At 36.9% G+C, this 25,466-nt stretch overlaps 1 protein-coding gene across 1 annotated transcript in view; it reads left to right on the forward strand.

The window, feature by feature from the left end:
• The window catches only part of pik3r3b (phosphoinositide-3-kinase, regulatory subunit 3b (gamma)), a 197,161-nt gene that overhangs the window by 116,770 nt on the left and 54,925 nt on the right, over positions 1–25,466 (forward strand). The gene's annotated exons all lie outside the window — the stretch shown is intronic.

Consider the following 25,466-nt stretch of genomic DNA (forward strand, 5'->3'; position numbering starts at 1 on the left):
TTGATTAGTTGATGTGAGTTCAGTAAATGTTCATGATACTTGCCTCCATAGATTGCTGCTTCTTTACTCCACTCAGACCTGACAAAACTTTGTTGTTATGGATCTTCTGGCTTGACACGCCCTTTACTTTCCTTATGTACTGTAAGGATGGTTTCACAACCGTTGTTTAGGTTGCAGGATTTCTGAATGACTAAAGAAATGTTATTTTTATGATGGTGTAAAACTGCACATTTCTTGTCTTTTACCACCCACTGCTACTTATACCAATGATGGAAATAAGCTCAGCTAGAAGAGCAAAATATGTGGGAGAGCATTGCTATAGACTATATTGTATTGAAATGGGAAGGACTTCAAAGTTAAAACCGGATCCAAACTAGTTAGGACATCATTTGTAATTAAAAGGGTTTAATGACAGTATCTTACAGTATCTGGTTATGGTTACACTTGAAATAGTTAAAAAATAGATGTATGGGATGATAAAATCGTATACCATTAAATTGTACCCAGCATGTATGTAAAACGTTACCTGAGAAATAGAAAGACAGGGAGAGATTGAGTGAGAGAAAGTGTAGAGCGAAAGAGAGATGGAAGGCAGAGCTCAGGTAGAGAGGAAGAGCAAAGCCCCCAAGAAGCAAAGACAAAGAAAAGAGAGAAAAGCCCAGAGAAAAGAAGAGGCAGAGCAACAGTTACAATCTTTTTATCCCTTCCTTGACCATGTGACTGAAATCCAAATGTGAAACATTCAAACTGACCAATCAGCTGATTACAGCTTCCCCTGCCATACTAAAGGTGTGACAATAAGCAGACACCTGATGTACACATCTTGGCCTACAGGTCCTGATCACTTATCAGCACCTCTTGTGCCTTTAGGAATTACAAATGGCCCTTTTTGGCGAGGAAAAGGGGGTTGGAACAGGAAAACAAATGTCTTTGTTCATTTTTAACATTACAGTTCAATCCAAACATTGAGTTTCAGTCACTGAACTTCCTGCAATATAGGCCTAGAAGTCTGGAGAGAGACTGGAGTCCTAGACTGTTCCAGGAGGTTAACATTAGCCTGTTTCTGACACACACGCTCAGTTTGGGATTAGGTAACAGACTATAACTTAGAGCTAATAAATGCACCACCCATGGACACATACACAGATTTATGGGGTCTGGTGTGACCTTCTCTTACTGCTGTGGAGTCATAACTTTAGCCCCAAGGCAAGACGAGGGTAATGATATGGATGGCAACCTAAAGCTGAGTCTTACTTAGAACTAATAGTCATGGTCAGACTTTTACCCTTATTTTAAACTATATTTAAAGATTTAATTAGGTTAGGCTGTTAATTTAATTAAATTAGGTTGTTATACAATACCGTTCAAAGTTTGGGGTCGGTAAGGATTTTGAAAGAAATGTCTTATGCTCACCAAGGCTGCATTTATTTACATATTTTGTTTATATCCAAATATAGTAAAAAACTGTAACATTATGACATATTATTACTAGGGATGTGCCTGAAGCTGAATATTATGTTTAGAAAGGAAACAAACTATGGAGACCCTAATGGGATATGATGATGGAAAAAAATATGAGACTGGAGGAAAAAAATATGTTTCAATGCTTTTGCATTCTCTCGCAATTATATAGTTGGATAATTATATTGTGTATAAGTTGCATGCATCAGAGAGCCACTATCAATATGCATGTTATTGAAAACACCTTTGAATGCGTTTTTTTTTTTTTTTTTTTATTCCTATGATGGTAAAGCTGAATTTTCAGCAGCCATTAGACTTCAGTGTCACATGATCCTTCAGAAATCATTCTAATATGCTGAATTGGTGTTCAAGAAACATTTATTATTATTATCAGTGTTGGAAAATATTGTGCTGCTTAATATTTTTTGTGGAAACCATGATTATTTTTTTTTTCTTTGAATGAAAGTTCAAAAGAACAGCATTTATTTGAAATTGGCATCTTTTGTATAATTATAAGTGTCTTTACTGTCACTTTTGATCAATATAATGGGTCTTTGATGAATACAACTATTATTTTCTTTTCTTACACCTTTTGAATGGTAGTGTAATAACTTTCTGGTTAAAATAGAAAAATTTAAAACAATAGAAACATTTTTATTCCACTTGCATATTTTACATGCACACTAGCCCTCGAGCATCCTTTTGAATTTGCGTGGATAAATTAACTCTGAGCACAGACTCTCCTTCCTAATGGTTTCATCATCTCTTTCGCTAAAGGCTACATTAACAGGGGTCAGAAGGCACAGGAGGCTGGATGGGTGGCCTATGAACAGAGTGATCCTCTTCACAGCCCAAAATGTGATTTTTATACAGAACACAAAAGAGCAGCCAGAGAAAAAAAAAAATGGGTTAGATCACATTTATTCACATCATAACCCATCAACTTATGTATGACTTCCTTTTTGGAGGTAGCCAGTAATGTACTTAGAGTGCTTTAGCAAACAACTGACCCCTCCTGGGCCTCCGGCTCTCCAGTTTGGCCCTAATGTGTTCCAGCTTGGTAAAGTTTGTTGGCAAAACATTGCGTTTAAAGAGCAATCTTTTGGGGGCCACGTCAGGCTCACTCTCTCTTGGATGACTGCACTTGTCAAATGCTGATGGATTCACTGTGGCTGTTAGCATGGGCTCTGGAGAGAAAGTGAGAGAGTAAAAGAAATGGAAAGTAGGCAAATACAAGAAAGCAAAGAGAAAGAGTATGACGAATACAGTTTAGGAAAGGTTACATTCACTCTTGTACTATAGTTTTTCTGTCACTGTCGGAGACTTCTGTTCTTTTTCTTTATGGAGATACAACAGAGCAAATGCAACTTTTAGAGCATTTTGAATGTGTGTATGAGTCATTCTTGCTCTGTTCCAAAACCAAGCGTGTAGGAATATTGTGACGTTATTGCAGTTAAAAATAACTGTTTTCTGTTTTAATATTTCTATTTCTTTATATATTTTAAAATGCAATGACAAAGTTTTTAATTTTTTTTTTGTTGTTTTTGTTTTTACTCCAGCCATTACTCCAGTTTTCAGTGTTACATTAACCTTCAGAAATTATGCTAATATGCTGATTTGGTGCTGAAGAAACATTTTCTTATTATTTTGATCCGTTGAAAACGGTTGAACTGCTTAAAATTTTTGTGGAAACAACTTTTTCTTTTTTTCCTTTTTGTTTTTTGACAAATATTAAGTTAGTGATTAGTTGATTCACTTTAAACGTTTGTAGTTTTTTATTTGCAATTTATTTAGGCAAAGTTGTATATACATTTAATATAGGCCATTTATTGGTTATAGACCATGGCATAAAAATAACCATCAGCTAGAAATGTAATAGTGGTGTATTCCTAAAATAAAAGTGCATTTCATTTAATACTGAATTAAAAATTGAGGTAACACTTCACAATAAGGTCCCGTTAGTTAATGTTAGTTCATGCATTAACCAAGATTAACTAACATGAGCAATACATTTGTCACAATATTTATTTTTATCTTTATCATCATAAACGTACTCCACACTGCTCCGGTGGGCTAATAAAGGCCTTCCGAAGTGAAGTGATGTGTTTGTGTAAGAAAAATATCCATATTTAACAAGTTATAAAGTAAAATATCTAGCTTCTGCCACCTTCCTCATTCAACTTACAAAGAAAGCGTAACGCCTCTCACAGTTCAAAACGCTTACGCAACATCCTATGCCTTCCGTATTCAACTTACGAAAAAAGCTAAACTGACGTTGCGTGTTCATCTGAAAGAAGAAAGTCATAAACACCTCGGATGGCTTAAAATTTTTAATTTTAATGTGAAAAAATCTTTTAACATTTATTAGTAAATTTTGAAATCAACATGAACTAAGATTAATAAATGCTTTAGAAGAGTTTCTTTGTTAGTTCATGTTATCTAATGAATTAACTAATATTAACAAATAGAACCTTATTGTAAAGAGTTACCATTGAGGATTATTATAACTTAGAGTTGTGTTTGCTATGTATGATGAGGTATCACACTGTTAGCTTATCAACATGCTCATGCCAAACACTTCTAAAATCTAAAATTCTAACTGTAATAATTTTCAGAGAGTTTGACATTAGCATGTTGCTAAGATGCATTAGAAAACGGATGCCTACAGTATGTAGGCAATAGGGAGCAAGGCAGCACACTTGATTTTGGAAACAAATTGACTGAGTTGTCTAAATTCTGTATCATCTAAAGGCCATGAAATGCTTTTTTTCTTCCTTTTTTGTTTTTACTCAACCATCTTCTTTCTGGTTGTTTCATTCTTTCTCATTTAGTAATGTGCTGAGTTGGCACATTTAAAAAAATAAAATAAAATAACATTTCTTGGTTTTGGTTGAGGGAGCGCTTATTTATGTTGTGTTGAAAAGTCAGATCTATATCTGTCACTCTCTCTCTATATATGTTTCTCTGTCCCTCCTAGCTTTCGTTTCCCATCACTCAAAGCTGTTCTCGGTCATGCCCTCAAGCACTGACTTTAACCTCCATATATACACAAGCACACATGCATCCGTTCTCTCCTGAGGTCATGTTGCAGCCTTATGGAATTCCCCACTGGCTGACCCAGTGTCCCAGATGACCCAGTGAAAATGACCAGTGCTTTCTTCCGCAGCCTCTCAGCTGCACACAATCACATGCTTCAATGTACCATGTAATAATCTTTGAGCTGCTCACTCTATGCCTTTGTTCCACAGCCCTTTTTTTCCTTGCCCTATCTTCATCCATCTAGGGTCATTTGCAAGCACAAGCTCAAATTTGGCATTCTGCTTGGTCATACAGGCCTCAAGCCTGGTCATTATGGGCAGTTGTAGAGCTGAAGTCTTAAGAGTGGGCAGTTAACATGAGAGTAGATGAGGTCAGATATGATGAATCATTGAACTATTCATGACATTTTATACTTAGAATGCTTAAGATTACTGTTTTACTGTATATTTCACATGATATTAGCGTCAAGCTGTCCTCATACGCCATGGACTAATTCAACTGATCTTTAATGCTTAAGAAGAGCAGATGCCTTTTCTTCCCCCCTTTCTCTCTCTCATTCCCTGGCTTTCTCTCTCTGATTACACCATTTCTTCATTAAAGAGATAGCAATCTCATTAAGGTTGCCTCGGTTGCACTCTAAAACGCATTAATCTTCCTTTAAGGATCCCCTGCTTTCTCTTAGCACAGGGCAAATCAAGCGCTGATTAATATGACGTGGTCGATCTTAAGCTGTTTAGCTAGTTCTACCACTGTTGATAAGGTGATCCGGAGAAAAATTAGCCCCAGCTGGTGTGTGGCGTTCTTTGCTCATTTGCATCGTAAAAACAGGAACAGTTCATATGAATTGTGGACATGGAGCATATTCACTTTGTATTAATTCATTTTCTCATCAAGGATCTAATAATGAACTTTAACTATATATATATATATATATATATATATATATATATATATATATATATATATATATATATATATACATATATATATATATATATATACATATTTATATATAATATATATATACATATTTATATTTATTTATTTATTTTTTTTTTTTTAAGTATAAAAAAGTAATATTTAAAGACCTAAATCAGGAAGGTGTACTGGGCCTGTTGAGTATTAATTATGTGATGGCACATAATTAATATTCATAAGCCAAGCCTTGGAATTTTTAGAATTAAAAAAAAAAAAACTTTATTTATTAATAATTTTTTCCCTGAATATCCCCAAAGAGAGGTTGTGTCAGATAGCTAACGTCTGTGGACTGATAGGTCCCTAAAGTTTAGCAATGTAAGCCCCCATAGAGACAATCACACATCCACATTGTGAATCACATCCTCTGGCGATATGCCACCTAATCTTACTCAAATATTTGATATGAAATAGCCAGTGTGGAAAGAACAAGCAGGTAGCCAGGAGACTCATTACTGTCCGCCCAATATTTTACACACATTAGGAATGATGAAACAACCTCTACACAGAGATAAAAATCCTGACACTGTCATGTATGTACTATGCTAACTAACCATCCAACACAGACAAAAGAGTCTCTGGTTTGTGGAATTACCATTTGTGTAATACTGCAAAGTGCTATACTGCAAAAATGTGAAGTGAAATTTGTATCTGTATCTGCATGTTGACTGTACAGTGATGAGCTGTTATTTTTACTTTTACTAAGCATTCAATGCTTAATTTACAATGGGTGAAATGCACAATACTGCAAGTTAAAAATAGCCTAAATTTTCCTTTAAATGTTTATTTCACAATAATTATTTGGATGAGAACACTTTTTGGCACCACAATACCCAGGATGCACTTATTCACCTTTACTTTATGAGAACCCTATAATGTGCTTCCTGGTAGACAACACTGCCAAGGTCACAGGTACTTTACTCTTTATGTTTGTCTTGTTATCGGTAGCTGTGCATTAGCAGTTCTTAGGTTCCCCCAAAGGTCTGTTTTTCTACAACTAGGCTGTTTTTTTTTTTTTTGTTTGTTTTTTAAATGAGCAGATGATTTTAATAACATTAACTTTGTTTTTTTATGCTAAACAAATCCTTATATGGTGGCATGACAGTCCTTTTGTTGTTCTGAGGCAGTAATTATGCATTGTATGTATCTCACTTACACACGCATGAACTTTTCTCTGCCAGCTTAGCTGCTGATATGATATGTGGTTTTGGAATGAGAGGTTTTCCATAAAAAAAATAATAAAATAAAAAAAGTGATCCAAAAACCATCAGTTCATGTGTCAGGTCCACATTGTTAGGAATGGATATAACCAGAGAGGATGCTGTCCAAAGGCTTAGCTAAGATTTGTCTGTTTCTAAAACCTTTGGTCTGATTGTGTTCATAGTGTCTGACCCCAGGTCAGTATATGTGTTAGGGCAAGTTCATGTTTTGTACCTTTTAGAAATGCAAAGCTTATTACCATGGAGACTGCTTAGCATGTACTTACTTAATTTGTGTATGTTTACGTAGAAATTTTCCGTGCGCACTTAATGAACTAAGCATTTACATTGCTTCTGCAGCCGTCAGCCTACTGCTTACTTCATTACCTCTCATCCAATTATGTGTTTGCTCAGCCATGACATCATATGCAGTACGCATGTGGATTTATTTGGTCAGATTTACATATAGACAAAAGAACAAATTTCCTCACATTCACAGACTTAGAAAAGGCCCAATGGACACTAGTGCATGAAAAGAGTAAGCTTGTGTTTGTGCATTTGTGAATGTGAGTAAGTGCATGTCACAGAAGAATTTATACCGCCATAAAAAGCATATAAATCCTAACACAGCTATTCGACCTTGACTCTTTCTCTTTCTCTCCCCCTCCTCTTTTTTTATTTTCTCTGTGTCTTGCTCTGTCTCTTCAGGGGCAGAGTTGGAGAGACAATCCGGACCAATTAATATAACAAATTACTCTCACGCATGCAGAAATGTCATATGCAGATACACTGGCACTTTGCCAACAAAGGGAATTGGCTGAAAATAAATGAGAAAAAAACAGCCTGGTTTCAACTTGGCAAAGAGAATTTTTTTTTTTTTTTTTTATGTGCCAGGAATGAGCGGAGTATCAATGAATGTGATACTCCAATCTGATGTCTTTTATGTCATGTAGTATATGCCCATATAATGGACATACTAAGGCGCTTTTTGTATTCGTAGTCTGAGAGAGTCACTGTGTCTCATAGTGCTATATCTTGCTAGATAATTTACATGCATTTCATGCCTTGCAAGCTTAAACATTTTACACTGTGTTGTGAAATTTTTCTTTTACTATCTTTTCTTGTCAGCTAGGTAAATGTCCAGAATATAAGCTAATACCATGAGTGTATTGATGTTTGTGCTCATTAGATTTAACTCGTAGCCTTTCGGTCAGTCATAAATGAGGGTGTGTGCTCCATTGCAAATTTCCAAACCATCTGCGGCTTTCAGAGTGTTTCCAGTCAGTTTCATCAGCGTGTGTCAACTTTAATGCATATATTTGTTGCATGTTTGTTTTGCCTCGCTTCCAGTTTTAGCACTGCCTTTTGAAGTACAAGGCCTTGTATAACTCTTTTCCACTGGGAACGTGTGGATGATCGAGCGAATGGGAGAAAGAGAGATCGAGGGAGGGATGGAGAGAGAGACTAAGACAAGTACAAGGGTGTCAAACTCAATATAAGTACAGCTTCAGTTTGAATTTCCTGTACTTACTGGAGAAGAACATGCAATACTTACTTTTTATATATTTCACAAACTTATATCACATTATGTTTTAATAACTATTGGGAAAACTTGGCTTTGCTTTAAAAAGAAATCAGTTAGAATTTACCATTATTTAGTTTTAGTTAAAAATAATAACCCCGGCCTGTAGTACATGGTATAACACTGAAGTCTAAAATATAAATGACAGGAAGTTGCCTTTAAACCCATGAGCCTTAGGTTTGACATCATCACGTTAGCGTGTCAGAAACTTGCGTGTGAAGAGATGAAGGGTGAGATAGGGACAAGCTGTCAAAAGATGTTTGCCGTGACATACATGTGTTACCTGAGAGGCAGAGGGGCAAGAGAGTGAAGAGATGAAAGACAAACTATAGCAAGATAAGAGTAGCATTGAGAACTTCAGATTAGTGCTGTGTAAATGAGCAGCGGAGACTTTGTCCGCTGTGACTGAGGCCCTAATGCGGCGTGATTTACGAGGCTCTGCCCTGAGGCTGGGGTTTTACAGCTTTTATGTGGTCGAGCAGTGTGTGCAGCGCAGTTTATCAGGTCATCTGCACTGTCACCGATACCATCTCACTCTAGCCCGCAGAGAATAATGGCGTGACATTATGGGCCTTTAGCAAGCCCTTAGAGCAGGGGGTCAAGGTTAGCCCATATGAAGATGTGAAATGGGCCCTGATATTGTCCTGAGCTGAGATGTGTAGAAACAGCTCTAATTTCTGTTCACATTTCAATAAAACAGCTTCCTCACCTTTCCTCTCATGGGCGGAAAGGTTTATAGGCAGATGGGGGATCGTAATGGTCAGGGTGGCAAGATGGAAGCAGGCACACAATGACATCTCAGCTTCACACACACAGAGCCCCTGAGACCTCACTCACACAACCTCATAAACACCCATACACACACACACACACATGCATACATCCACAATTGTAGTCTGTATATATTGCCCTGACCCCTAGTGAAGGAGCATGGGTAATGAAATTTGCTCTCAACGGAGTAATAATACTGGTTATATGCTGTTTGAGTATTTCAAATTGATGTTTTTTTTTTTTTGTTTTTTTTTATAAATTGTTGATATCATATTTTAATTTTACCTTAGGGCAATAAGTTGTTGTATGCTTGTAATATTACATGTTGACCAGTCAAAGCACCGAAAGAAAAGAAGGACCTTTTGTACTTCCATAGTTTTTTTGGACATGGTACCACGGTTCTTCAATGCTTTGTACATATATATTCAATCTTAGGACCTTGGCGTGCATTGAACCAAATCTGATACCATCTAAATGATGTAATGATGCTCTTCATACGCCCAAATGTAAAAATAAATTACTATTTTATTTTAGATAAATCTCTTTAGTTTATAGTTCTGTTTAACCTCTGACCAAGTTAGATACAAAAGTAGTATTTTAAAGTTGGCATGAAATCAAAATTGACAATTCTTATTTTTTTATGGAATATTGTAGTATTTATTATCAATAATTTATCCGTGAACTTAATTATTATTTTTTTTTTAATTCATGTGCCCTCATCTTTAATCAAAATCATTAACCTCCCATCCCCCTTCAAAACGACTCACCGTCTCTTCCTGTCACATACTATGGCGCAAGGGTGGCGCTATCTGGAATTAAAGTGACGTATGGGGTAAATGCTGTGCTTCACTTTATAGAGATTAATGCATTAACCACCGCTGATGCCAGTCATTGGGGTGTACAGTAAACTTGGAAAGGAACCTGCGACACGCTCAGTCAGTCAGGCTGCGTGTCCACTGGAGCAGAGCAAGCAACCAGAGCATTTTTAGTTTAATTCTTATGGAAGCTGAACATCACTTAACTTCCGCGTGGCTCAACTTCCATAGGATTGAACCGGAAACACTCACTCTTTTAACCACTCTTCGCGCCAACGGACACACACCATCAGTCAGTCATTCTCTCTCACTGTTTAGTGCCGTTAACCGTCCTTGTCATTCTCAATAAAGCTCTTATACTAACGTGAGTGCTCGGAGTGAGTAATTCATATATGCCTCTATTTTGTTAGCAACGCCCAACTTCCAATCAATTCCCGAAGGATGAAATCAAGTCCCGCCCTCTCATTTCAGATGCAGTTTCACTTGGATAGACGTCACAGTACAGACGAAAAGACAATTGCAACTTCCGTTTCATGCTGACTAAAAAGTAAACCAAAAAGAAATTGTAATTAATAAATAAATGTTTATTCCTGCAGGTCATAGATAAAATCTACTCACCTTTCGGTAGCACTTTATTTTACAATCATGTTCCCCATGTACATACAACATACTTATCACCGTAATTGTAATAACTACAGTACTGTGCGAAAGTCTTAGGCACGTCAGTATTTTCACCCCCCTAAAAAGGTTTTAAGCCAGTTATTTATATATTTTGCTGTAGTGTGTCAATAGGAAATATCCGTTCACATTTTCAAACATTCATTTTGCCATTAATTGTAATAATCCAGTGAGATTTTTGAATACACAATAAGACTGATAAGAGCCGGTGCTCCACATGGAGATCAGAGCTCACCATCATCAAATCTGTCTGTGATTACATGAAGAAACATTTGAAACTGAGACAAACCAAATCCAGAAGAACTGTGGCCGTGTCTCCAAGAGATTTTAAGAAACCTGCCTCCAAAGCTACCTGAAAAAGTGTACCTGGACAAGAGCTGTTTTAAATGCAAAGGATGGTCACACAAAATATTGTTTTGATTTAGTTAATATAAGTTAATTGATAAATAAAATCTATCTATAACAGTATTTTTTAAAAACATCCTCACTTTACAGCATTTTTACACAAGTGCCTAAAACTCTTCACAGTACTGTATCTTTGCAGGGAGGTTTCTTCAAGCATCTTAGAGACACGGTCACAGTTCTCCTGGATTTAGTTTGTCTCAGTTTCATCTGTTTCTTCATGTAATCACAGACGGATTTGATGATGGTGAACCTTTATAAATGATCTTTATCTTGATCTATAACGCAAGATGGCCACCATCTTAGTTTGCGCTGCAGTTCACAGAGTCCTATCAGTCGGATTTACGGCAGGTGAATTCATCAGTTTCTCCCGAAATATATGCAAGTAAGTGGCTGGTGAACTGGAAGAATAATAGAGTAAACTTTATAGCCCATTATATGTGTCTGATATGAATAGATGTCGGCAAATTATATTTGAATTCACTGTTATTGCTGCTTCTACTGATGTCTGACATCAGTGTGTATTTTATAAACTCTAAATGTATTGTTTTAATGGTGCTTATGTGTATTTAAATGTCTGAAACCTTAAAAGAAACATTATGTGGCTGAAAACACTGCATAGCTGTGATATATGACAAGAGCTGCGCGCGTCCGTCTCGCAGCCAAAGTGCGAAAGCTGAGTTTGAATCTGGCAGTTATGTGACGTCGCTGAACGTACAAAATCCCATATGTGGGATCGTACGCCCAGGGGCACTGAAATAAAACTCCCATATGTGGGACCGTTCTGCTCAAAGTGTTAAGATAAATGTCTTTCTTTTCTTTTTCTTTTCTTACTTTATTTTGTTTATTTTCCTTAGTTTAAGTTAAAAAAAAATGGGTATATTGGTATAGAGCATAAATCAAACATGATTTCCCTGTTATATGTTCAGGGAAATTTATATGCATATCTCATCCTAGTTACGGAGCGAGGCCATGAGGTCATATCTGGCAGACTGGCATATATCCCTTAGCTTAGACCAGCTGTCTCTATCATACCTGCTGTCCTCAGACACACACACACCAATAACGTGGAGATGACCATATGACCATGACTCTGCTCAGAGGTTTTCACCTCAGTGCCAAAGGTCAAGAAGATTTGAGCCATGAGTTTCATGCACAACCACTCAGTATCTATTTCTGACCCCCCTATATTTTTATGCTCCAGGGGTTTCTCTCTCTTTCATTCTAGAGCTTTCCCACTCTTTTTTTTTTTTTCTCCTATTCATGAGGAAAATCCTGCTGGTTTGAAATCACACGTACAATGTCTGACAATTATTGCTTCAGATGCATTTTTTCTTTTTTTAAAGTGTTTGAGGTATATTTCTTTAAAATAATGTCACCCTGATTTCCAGTTTTGCTATATAATTCAAAGATATGCAAAAGAAAACATGCAGTTAATGTGCAACACAGTAGTGTTTTTATATTCAAACATATTTCACACAGTAGTTGTGTTTCCCAGCTTCCTCACCTGTGAAAGTATTGAAAGCAATGCATCCGTTCTGCTGATGTGATTATGTAAGTACTGAAAGATAACTCTTGACAGAGCCTCTTCTCATCTGATGTGGGCTAAGCACAAAGGCCTGGGAGGCTGTGTGCTGATATAGCATCACAGAAGCGGTTGAGCTCACAATAAAAACCTCTCCCTGTGGGGTCTGACATCTCCAACAGCTTCTGCCATGAATGTGCAACATGATACCCTTTATTGAATGGCTTATTGCTGATGGAACAGAGACACTTTATCCCCAGTGAGCTTCACTTCATGAGGAGCCTAGAAGAATATCCTGTCCATTATTTTGTTGTACAGTATGTAGCACACCCAACCATCAATTAGTCCTAGAGTTCAGAATGTCCTGCTCTATTTATTGTATAAGCCTGTTGAGATCAGGGTGGCTTTAGGCCAGTGCATTATTTTTCTTCTTGCTCAAACATGCCATTGCGTTATTCACATAGTGTCCTCTGAACCTAGTAACTGACTGCATGCAATAGGGTAGAACCTTGTGTAGATATGCGTCAGGGATATGCCTCAGTGCAGGTAACGCCGAGAAAAAGTACACATTGTTCCTTTACATACAGTCAAACCAACATTAATTCAGACACCTTGAACATTTCATTTATTAATACAGTTTATTCACTATAGTTTAAAAAAATGGTTATAAAATATGACAAGATATCAAAGTTAAACTGTGTCAGAAAACAATTATCTTAATTATGTCAGGACAGGTCAAAGTGTCTTAATTTCTTAATTTCAAAGTGAATAATTTCTGGTTCCAAATTTATATTAATTTTACTGGTAGTCCACTGTATGAAGAATTTTTGGGTATAATATGTCACAGTTTACTTTTATTTTGCTATCTTCACTTACATAAATGAGCTAGTGTCCAGTAAAAATATATCAAAAATATAAAAAATGTCTGAATAATGTTTGGTTTGACTGTATACTACTGGCATTGTAACAATACAAAGTTAGTATAAAATCGGCTAAGTTTTGTTTATTGTTTGTTTATTGGTTTATTTAATCAGGGAAAATACACATTATTAATACATAGAAAATTGTCACATTGTCACATTTTTACCCATAGTTCCCTTAAAGTTACCCCTTTAAGTAAAAATGTCATAATATAAAAATTTCATTAGCTATTAACAGTACAAAATTTCACACTATAAACAGCACTAAATGTGCTATTTAATACATTTCTGTATTTAAAAGTAAACAAACTAAAAGTTAAATCTTAATATAAATTAATTTACATTTAAACAAAGTTTATTTAATCAATGGAATATATCCTTCAAATATATTTTAAAAATTCTCATAAACTGTAACAAAGAACAAAGATATAGTTAATAGTTTCTCTTTTTCTTGTCAATATTGTTTAATTAATATTAACAACATAATCTATTAGGCTGAATTTAAACTGCAAGGCCCAATGCACAGAACCAGTATTTTGACACTTGTAGCTTTTGTCCTACATGTTTATAATCACTGAATTCAAATACACACAATGAATACTTCACACTTCACAAAGGATTTTGACCAAGAAGCGCATTTAATCGTTCAGTCTTGCAACCTTTATGAAGATCAAACACAAATATGGATTCAAAAGAGGCTTCCTGTTGCCTGTGGTGTGTATGTACTAATGCAGTATATAATGTAATGCAATGTATGTGATAATGATTAAAATTTAAAAGCGCATATCTCAGTATTTCAACATTCGCTCTTGCACATGAACATGGACATGAATATGAATATAGATTTGGTCATTGCATGTGTAGTTCTTTGGATGTTTGTTGCAGCATTGTAATGCAAATCCAAATGCAGTTAGTGTTGGGAAAGGTCAAACCCTACTACAGATCCAGGAGCTCAAGGCTCTCTTATTGAATTAGCAAGGCAGTGCTTGAGCTCCATGGTGCATAGTCTTAGGCCTGCTCTAGGGTCTTAATCTGACTGGCTGTTATAGGGGCATTCTGCATGGTTGGCTAAAGGGATTCTCCCTGTGCTAATGAGTTTGGATTTCATTACTTAGAAATTGAAAGAGGCTCCCTCTGAATCCAATCAGGGCTGCCGTCTGGCTTCCAGAGCAGTTGAACAGGGTTTGTGCTGGGCTAGGGTTAAATCAGGTAAGTTTCCAAAGGTAAGTGATGTGTTGAAATAGAGTTTACATATTTGAACAGCATTTTTGGTCTTAGAATTAGTCCAAGAATCTTCTTTTTATCATTCTAAAATGATCATTGTTCTTGGATATAGGTATCATTATATATGACTTGTGCTAGCAAAATGAGTCACAATCAGGGGCGTAGTTTGTGGGGGGGGTGGTTGGGAGGTAACCCCCCAATATTCAAATCCATCAGTTACAACTCCCCCAATATTAACATAAAAATCACAGTAGATCAAATGAAAAATATGTAGAATTCATTTATTTTGTAACAATAATTTTGTTTCTAATCAAATATGAGTTTGTCATAATAAATTAGACAAAAAAAATAAAAAATACTCCACTGAACCGATTGGTAATGCCCAACCAATGCATCGCACTTTCACCAAAACAACGCGAGTGGTGCTCTGTTTGAGAGCACGGGTAGCACCAAAAATTAAGAGAACCGCTGCCCAGTCAACTATATTAAACTGCTGGTCAAAGAGGGATGTTAAAAAGAATAAAGCATGTACTGAGAAGGAGGTATGAGAATGTTGTGTAATACACTCCACATATATTTTAGCTAGCTAATCCATTACAATTTAGCCATAACTATCAGTGTAACTGTGACCAGTTACCAAAACAGCCGTCTGTTTTGTTAGTTTATTTTTCAATAGTGTCTGTAATTATCAATGACAAAATGATTCACATCTGTGTTTGTTTTCTTCTTTTGAACGAATTGGTTGAATGAACGATTTAAGTGACTCACTCAATAAAAAAGTGACTCGCTGCCACCTACTGGCGGTTTAAATATTTAACATAATTTATTTCTTTTTAGAATCACTCAGTTATGTTAGAATTTAATGAATGATTATACATAAATTTCATAAAGTTTTGATAGATAGATATAGATAGATGATAGATAGATAGATAGATAGATAGATAGATAGATAGATAGATAGATAGATAGATAGATAGATAGATAGATAGATAGATAGATAGATAGATAGATAGATAGATAGATAGATAGATAGATAGATAGATAGATAGATAGATAGATAGATAGATAGATAGATAGATAGATAGATAGATAGATAGATAGAGAAGAAATAAATTATCCAATAACGCTGCACATGAAGCAGATATTATTTTTTAATTAAAAAAAGACAGCATACCACATTCAACCATCATTTAACTTAGACACCGTGTAAAGCAGCTTTAAAACCAAGCAGAAAGCACAGTCAGTAACCAGTAATCCTAATATGACTAGTGCTCACTTGATGGCTTTTCAGTAAATCAGTTTTGACTATTGAGCTTATTTTTCATCATTCTAATTCATATTCATGACCCAGACAGATAAAGTTTAGAATGTCTTGTAGTGTTTCTATAATACAGTATTGTTTTTCTGACACAGTCTGTCAGAATTCTGAACAGCTGCATAACTTGTTGATTGACTCAAGCATAGCTTGACTGTCTCTTCATAAATCATGTTTCTTTAAATGGTACCAATTACCTTTGAAACGGCTTTGCTTCAGAGATCTGCTGGCTGAAGACATTTGCTCAATACAATTAAAGATGCCTTAGTCTTTAGCCTCTGATCCAGACCTGACAGACCAAGAGCAGATGTCAAGCCAAAATGGCAGGACAACCTTGAATGTCCTGAGATCCATGACAAAAGATACATAATCATTTTGGTTGAAGGCATTTAGGTTATCAAAAGCCTTTGTGGGTGCATCAGTGCTTTGTTTGGATGAGCATAAAAGTTGAAGATTAAATATAACATTGTGCATAATTTGCACTCTGGCTTCACATTTATCTCATTTCACATTTTAACACCGGACACAAATGAAAGAATGTCATTAAAGCAGTATTTGGAGTTGCATTGCTTGGGTGATTGCATTTTATTACACTGATTTCCTCCCACCCAAAACTGTAAAAGTAATGAATAAAAGAGTAAAATGCATTCTGACTCCTGTTGCTGTGAAGGCTAATGTGAGCCACCTGGTCATCAAACATCAATACAAATTGTCAATATTTTCCACTGGAAAAATTTACAAGCTTGTTCTTTTATAACTAGTGCTATTGTGCAGAATAATCTACAGTATACACAGAGATCATGTGATTGTCAAGCAGAGAGAACTCCCATAAGATCTCCCATATATATATATATATATATATATATATATATATATATATATATATATATATATATATATTGGCCACAATTTCAGTATAATTTCAGTGACGACTGGTGCTGCCAAGCTATAAAGAATAGTTTCATAAAAGTGGTCTACGCATCTCTTTCGCAATATTCCAAGTATTCTGAAACCATATGATAGCTTTGTGTGAGTAACAGACAAAAAGTCATACAAGTTTGGAACAACATCAGGGTGAATATTTTTTTTTTATTTAGGGTTGACTAGTCTTTTAATATCAACACACAAACTAAATAAACAATTAAATTTAATAGTACCACACCCATTTTTAAATCTAAACTGAAATGAAATGTACTTCATGAGTTCTGGGTTTGGCTAACCAATTATTAGCCTCTGAGATCTCATAAAATAATCCAATCTGGTAAATGAGTGCAATGTCTATAGGGCCCTTAGGCCCCCACACGAACCCCTAAGACCACAAGGAAAAAAAAGAAAAAAGATCAGAAAGCAGCAGAGAAAATTAGGCTCTCATCACACGACTGCTTATTTACATTAATTGATGGAGAGACGCATGTTGATATATGATTAATTACTATAAATCCCGATTAGCACCCGAATAATTACTGAAATGATAACATGGTGGAGGAGAAACTGATTACGGTGGTAATTATGATAACCCCCTCACCGCAAAGGTCCCAGTCCTCCCAGTCACAAATGTATCAGTGTGTGTGTGTGTGTGTGTGTGTGTGTGTGTGTGTGTGCGTGTGTGTGTGAGAGTGTGTGTGTGTGTGAGTGTGTGTGTGTCATTAAAAAAAAAGTTCAGAAGGTCTGAGAGTTAAAGAGTTACTGTACTCTAATGAGTGTCAATTACATCAATGACATTACCTGATAATTATCAAATGAAGAACCCCAGGGCTGATTTGTTGAGTGTTATCAAAGATGTGCCCTTTTAGAAACTCACAGGAGTCAAGACAGAGACAAAGGTTGTGTCTTCCCTGTGAAAGCAGATATAATTTATTTGCAAGCTTTGGGACATAGCTTTTTGTGGTTGCAATTGATATTTGAGTGTTGGCATTTTGGGAGCATCTGCAGTCAAGACTCTTGCCAGAATGTTTTGGATGGATTGGATTTTTTTACATATTTAAATTATGTGATTTTTAAAGAGGATTTTAACCATACATACATTTCATAAATTGGTAAAAACTAGAGCATCTCTTAAAAAACTAGGACTGATGATTTGATTATGATTTTTATATTTAAAAATTGTTACTACCAACCCTAAACTTTTCAGGAAGTCGCTTGCTCACTTAGGCTACATTTATTTGATCAAAAATACAGTAAAAACTAATATTGTGACATTTTATTTCAATTTAAAGTAATTGTTTTCTATGTAAGTTACACCTGTGATGCCAAAGCTGAATTTTTTCAGCCATTTCTTCAGTCTTTAGTGTCACATGATCCTTCATAAATCATTCTAACATGCTGATTTGGGGCTCAAGAAACATTACTTATTATTATCGGTGTTGAAAACGGCTTAATATTTTTGTGGAAACCGTGGAACATTTTTTTTCTTTGATAAATATAGACTTAAAAAACAGCTTTTATTTACTTTAGATCAATTTAATGCATCCTTGCAAAAAAAAAAAAAAAAACATTTTACTGACCCCAAACTTTTGAATGGTAGCGTATGGGAATTAGTTATTAATATTTTTAATACATTTAACTTTTATTTCTTAATATTTTTATTACAGATGCTATGCTGACAGTGGACTTGCAAGATGGTACTTTAAGCCTGCATAGCTCCAATTCCTTTTTCACTGAATTTACATATTGGTCAGCAGGCATTGTTAATTGTTTTATTGTGTTATTTAATTGACCTAAATGTAAGTGTCAAATTGATGTCCTAGTGATTCAAAAAATTAAAATTTGTCGCAGACGCAGGGCTGCTATAGCAACAGTAACAGAACTTCTCAATGGCTTCTTCATTATCAGCTACTGTAGTAGATGATTTAAAGTAGCTGGCTGTTCTGAAAGCCGAGGCCCTTGAGCTGAAGGACTCTAATGTAGTTAAAGTGAACGAAAATGCAAGCACTATGCTTAGGGCTTTGTTAGTGTGGTAAAATCCCATGAAAAAAAGACAGTCCCAGACTTTATAATGAGAGTAGTACCTCTTCCACGAAACAGTCAAGGGGATTGTGATGGTTCTGACCCTCAGGACCAGATGAGAACGGTAGAGGGATAGAGGAAGAGAAGAGGGAAAGACGGCATTAGATGGCCCCCAGGCAGATCTCAGACTGGGGCTGCCTTCCTCAGCAGATTCTCACGCCATCTCTTTGCTCCACTTTTTCCTCAGTTTCAGAGTCTGAGCTAACTTTCAGCAAAGTCTCATTTACCTCCCCCTCCTCCTCCTCCATTCTCCAGCAGAGTTATATAAGCATGGAAAAATATGATCTCTCTTCTCTTTCTACTGTGCTGCCAAGTAGCTGTATATAACTGATTATAAAATTTGTTCTTGTTCTGTGCACAGTTTCCAGACTAGAGTCTGTCTGTGTGTCGAAATTCCTGCCTTTAGGCAAGAGTGTTTGTGTATGTGTGTTTATTAGCTGAATAGGGATGAGTTCAACAAACACTGACGATCAATAGAAAAGTGCTTAGGATAGTTTTTTTTTTTTTTTCAAAGGTCTCCTTTGAACAGTTTTTTATAGCGAATGATGCATAGAAATCCAACATTTTCATTTCAGACAAAATACAATAAATAAATAAAAAAACTGTGAGAACTATGAAGAAACCCTTAATGATGTTGATGTTTTCTCAACCTCATGTTGTTCCAAACTGTATATGCTTTCTATTTTCTGTGGAACACAAAAAAAACATATATCGAAAAATATCTGCGGGGTTTTCTTCTGCTGTTTTTTTCCCCCTACAATGAAAAGATAATGTGGTCCAAAACAACAACGTTGGACCCAATTGCCTTTAATTGAATAGGGGGGGGGGGGGGGGGGGGGCGGTACAATATTTTCTTTGGTGTTACGCAGAAGAAAGAAAGTCATACAGGTTTGAAGCAACGTGAGGTGAATGCTGTAAATGATGACAGAATTTTCATTGTTTTCAACTATCCATTTACTTCACATTATAGTTATACATTTTGCCAGTATGTGTATTCTATTTGAATTTAACTCATGATCTTAGCGTTTGAAGTTTCGACACTACTAGTTGAGCAACAGTTTGTGTGGCGGTAAACACATGATGCACCTCATGCACATATCGCAAAATGAATTGCATCTTTCCCCTTTTCAGTTACGTTTTGTCTTTTTCAAGATCAGCTACAGATGCACCATTTTAGCATGTACCATCTGCGCTTTGATTTTTTTTAGACACTTTTTGGAATTTTAGGGACTTCTGTGGTTGGCTTAGCAGTGGCTGTAGCTGAGTTTGCTATTAGATTAATGGAAATTTACTCTGTGGTCTGTCATCAAAGCTGCTCTCTCACGCTGCTTGAACAGCAGTGAGCAGACTGCCAGCAGCTTCTCGAGGCCAGAAGAACATCTTTCATGAAGGTCTCATCAGACCTTCACTCTGCCCTACTTGCTATGTTGTTTTGTTGTCATGCTGTCAATTCACTATGCTGTTTTATGTGTGCTTTCAGCACATGTACAGTGGTAAAAACCAAACTGTGGTTTGCAGAGGGGTAGTATAAACATAGATCTTGGAGGATTCAGCTCGTACATCTATGGTTGAGTCATAAAGAGAGGAAGGAGCAAGGAAATGTGAGGCAGCAAGAGGCGGGTGTGTTTCCAAGCGAACCCCCCAGGGATGCAGCCATCGGCCAGCCTCCAGCCACTGCTTGCACCCACAGCTCAGCCACTCTCTTTGGGCAAGCTTTGGCAGTCTGCCTCTTGTCTCTGGTACTTTATTGATAGAACGCGTCTCCCAGGCCACACTCGTTTTGCCTAATGATGCTGTCAGAGAAGAATGCACTCCCAAGAAGCCACCAGTCCTCATCGTCGCACGCAACCTAACCAAAAACTTTTTCATGCTCTGTTCTTCTTTATTTACTTTCTCGTTTTCTCAAACATTTTTAGCATATATAGTGCTTGAGAACATTAACAAAAGTTGATGATCAGGTCTTAATTAAAAAAATATTTAACTGAGTACTGCAGGCTACCATCTACTCTGCAGAAAATTTAGCTAAGATTAGAGGAACTCTTTAGGGATAGTAGCTAGTTACACTACAAGCTACGTGGCAAAAGTAGTTTTCTACATTTAAGCTGCTTCATGTTTTTATAAATATGAAATAAATGCCATTCATAATAAAACTCAATAGCATATGCAGCCACAGAGATCCAAATGATTCAGTCCAGAATGATTTAGATTGTATTGTATTGATATAATTTTCAGGTTAAATGTAAATGTAACAAGTGAGAATGCTAACACACTACTTATTTTATAGCTTTGCTATTCAAAAGCTATTAAAAAATTCTTGCTTAGTGTGTTTATCTTGATTTCCAGTGAAAAAATATCTACACACTTGAAAAGCAAAATGAGAAAGACTCAATCTGAAAAAAAAATTATCAAAATTAAGTGAAGTTGCTCTTAAAACAAGAGAAAATATTGACCGATGTTAGAAAAATAACCTGGTTTTCCTTTTATATTAAGTTTATTAGCCTATTGCCAGGTTTAGTATAAGTAATTTTGCTTCTCAAGTAAATGTATCTAGATTTAAGCATGTTTAGATATTTGTACTGGAAAACAGTACAAATAATACTGAGAAAGACATTTTTGCTACCATTTAACTACAGTAACTAGCACTGTTATTTGATATTATTCGAAAACTTTGAAATACACTTTGCTTTAGAAGAGCAAAACTAAAGCCATGCATGTGAACGACTGGAAAGAGCAATTCCTATGCTTCTCAACCCCAAAATGTCCTATAACAAGTTTTAGCTTTCCTTTCACCACACTGTTAGTACTTGAGATGTCTCGTCAGGGTGAGGCCTGGTCGGGAGTTAGGTTTTTTGAAAAAAGAAAAAAAAATCCCCTCAACCTCAGATTATTCAGTCCTGGGGCCACTGTTCCACCAGCTCTTTCCCAGGCTGCACCCTCAATGACGTATTGCAGCATTCACAGCAAGTGCTACAGGAATAGAATGTGGTGCTGCTTGTACTGTATACTTACAGAAACATGCAGCTCCAGTGCGTGGCCAGTGGTGTGCCAAGCTTCTTTCAATGTATCTTCCCACATTTATCTGGCTTGTTTGTTTACTTGTGGATTACATTGAGGTCACCCAGGTTTACATTGCATGAATGCACCTAAAGGACGTGCAATATCAACATTGGTGGTCTCTGTGAAACCCCTTAGCTGTCTTTTTAAGGCTTCCCCTGTTGAGAAAATCAAGTTTAAGCTGTGTTTTGGAACAAGGTAGATATGGTCAAAGCTGCTTATTAAGCAGTTATCATTTTCAAAACCAGCTTGAACATTTTAAGCTACAGTAGTACAGCAGCTGATTGCTGGTTTGTTGCAGAGGTGATCTACCTGCCAAATTAAGTTAGACATCCAATGATAGATTTCTGTCAATTTGACAAACTTTTTGTTCTTTCCCAGTAGATTTGTGCATCTTGTTTTACCATGTTCACCTTGACTCTTTTAAGGTCTAACTTAGCATGCAACTGTCAGCTACATGTCCTGGTAATTGTCATGTGATATCTGCATTTTATTTGAAGTCACCTTAAAAATTAAGCATTTGCTGAAATGTAAATGTAAATTTAGTTTTTTATTGTAAGAGACAAAAGAACTTTGGACATTGTGTTGAGGATAATTATTAGATTTTCTTTTTATCAACAAAGAAGACGAAGACGGCCTCCTTATACAATTAACAGTGACCCTTCTTAATACCCAATCCATAGACAACCTTAAGTCAAATGGGCTTACCGTACCAAAGCCGGCTGACAAGTTGTATTACAGAGGATCGCTAAGATGGCAAATGAATTAATTCCATTCAGTCACAATGAACAATAATGTTAATCCATCAAGATCCAACTGTTAATGATGGAAGCCAACTTAACTACTCTAATGATCTTTACTTCTACCTCTGTCTTCTTGGTGCAGATATGCAAAGATAATAAGAGGCTCAGCTTGAGACCTCTTTAATACTTTACCTTTAATACCTTGAGAGAATTACTCAGGGTTAGCACTGGTCAATTAAATGATGGGTTTGGGCTTGGAAATTGGTGAATAAATGGTTCTTGGAGAGAGGTGAAAGGATTGAGAGTGAGCTAGAGAAAGGGATTGAGAAAGCACACTTGCTGTGCATGCAAAAACATGCGCACACCTTTGTGCTTGCAATTCTGAAATACCCTCACGTGATTTCTCTTGTTTTAACCTAGATGTATGGTTCAGGAAGACACTATACCCAGAATCCCACAGGCACGTGGTCCCACTTGGTCTTGAAATGAATCAATCTGATTATTCTCAAATGACACTATAGCTAATTGATTCATGTTTAATGTTCCTGGAAGTGGCTCTGGGACAAAACAGGCAAAAAATATATATGCATATACTGCCTACACCAGGGGTCGGCAATTAAGTTTGGCATCGGGCCAAAAAAACATTTGCCACTAGATGGCGGGCCAGAACATAGTCAAAGGATAATTTAAATTAATTGATGAAAAATGCAACTAGAATTGCCTGTGACAGACTGTTCCAGTGTCTTTTGTAACTGGTAGTGAGCTGTTACTCTGTGTTAAATCCTGTAGTTGGACAATCATTAACAAAAAGCCACCTTTGTGTGACGGTGTCCGGGTTTTACACTGGATAAATTAATAAAGTGGAGTAGTGACCTTGGAAGTATTTTCATTCACCCTCTTGTAACACAGACCGCCTTGCTAAAACACATATGTGAGAGATGCAGAATGGATGATAATAATAACTCAAAAAATAAGAAGACTTGAATAAGGGCCGTTTCATAGTCAACGCATCTGTACGCATACGCGTCCCCGAGGCTACGCATCGTTACGCTTCGGCCGCCATTATGCGTCGGTGCGTAGCAAAATGTGTCGTCCTAGTTTTTGATACGCGACGTGCCGATGCACGCAATACTATGCGTTGTCGGTGGGGGCGACATTGCAAGTATTGTACATTAATTCAAGTATATTGTGTTTACAGAAGAAGAAGGTTTGAATACAATGGCGGGCGAAGAGGAAAAAATTATGCGAACTTGTATTCATCCTAAAATACTGGAAATGTCTCTCCTCGTCCAGGCTTCGCATGGGAAGCACCAAAGACACAAACTCCCCATCCTGATCTCTTTTTTGATTTAAAGGGCGAACATACCACCGTCTATCTCTGCGTTGCCTTTGTTGCCGCCGATGTAAAATCAGCAACAGAATACACTCCTCTTCAGTTGCCATTTTGATCTGAATATCACCCGACTCTACTACCCCCTGTTGCGTGAGCGGTGTATTGCATACACGCATCGCCCGTGACGCTTGCGTCCACTGTTTAGACTATGAAAGGGAGCGCGTTTCTCGCGTTGACTATGTAACGGCCCTAAGCCCACTAATGGCATGTTTGAGTCATGCTCTTAACGAACTATGTTTTATTTCCTCTTTCCATATTGTGAATAATAAATGTGTATCATTTTAATTTGCTTGTTACACACTGGAGCCCAACTTATTGTAATAATTATTTGATGTAGCCTACTGTTACACTGTTAGAATTATTCCTTGGCATCCTCACAGAGTGAGATGTTAACATTTAAGCTAGCTGGTGAGAGAAAATGGCACTATCAAAGAGTCTAAAGAGGAAAGCTGACAGTGAAAATAGGGCATACAAAGAAGAATGGAAAGACAACTATGCGTTCTTACCTAGTTTTGTGAATGCAAAGCTGGTGTGTCTTATCTACAATGAAGTTGTGTCTGTTTTCAAAGAATATAACACCGTGTCTACACCAGACGGGAGCGGTGCGATGCGACGCATCAAAAGATAATAGAACCCATTATTATCCATGATATTGACTACACTGGATGTGGCGCGATGCGAGTCATGCGACACAACACATTCCCGACAGTAAACGGATTCGGTTCTGTTTTTGACATAGTCCAAGTGCTTTGCAGTGGTCGGTTTGTCGCGTAACAGTGTAGGCAGCTTTTAGCTGTTGCGGCACAACGCAATGCAAAAAAAGTTGCGTCCGGTGTAGACACAGTAATAATATTAGATGGTACCACAAGACGAAGATCTATTTCAGAACCAGCTGCTATAAAAATAATCTGGCTGCAGGAGATATTATTGCTGGTGGGCCAGTTTTGGCCTGCGGGCCGGTTATTGCCGACCATTGGCCTATACTGATGCTGACAGTGGCAATTAAAGGCCACGTTCACACTGTCAGTTTTTGAGATTGACAACCACATTTACTTACAGGTGTGTGTCTTGAAATGTTCGTCGGCCGAGTAAGTTTTCTCAGTGTGTTCCACACCGTCGGCTGAAGTTGGTCCACGTTGTCTTTTTTTTGGCCGATTCGAAATGTTGAATCATTCTGATTGGCTGTTCAGATACTGCCACCTGCTGGTTCAGAAAGGCACTTTGTCTCACGCAGGTGCATAACTGACGTGCTACTTGGCCGTTGGCTGTCTAGCGTTGGTTTGGTGTGTCAGGGCAACTTTGGACACAGACGCTGCTGATGTGAGCCAACCCCGCAGTCTGTTTTTGTCGCCACTAGTTGGCTT

Source organism: Chanodichthys erythropterus, chromosome 21 (assembly GCF_024489055.1).
Source record: "Chanodichthys erythropterus isolate Z2021 chromosome 21, ASM2448905v1, whole genome shotgun sequence".
Lineage (NCBI taxonomy): Eukaryota > Metazoa > Chordata > Actinopteri > Cypriniformes > Xenocyprididae > Chanodichthys > Chanodichthys erythropterus.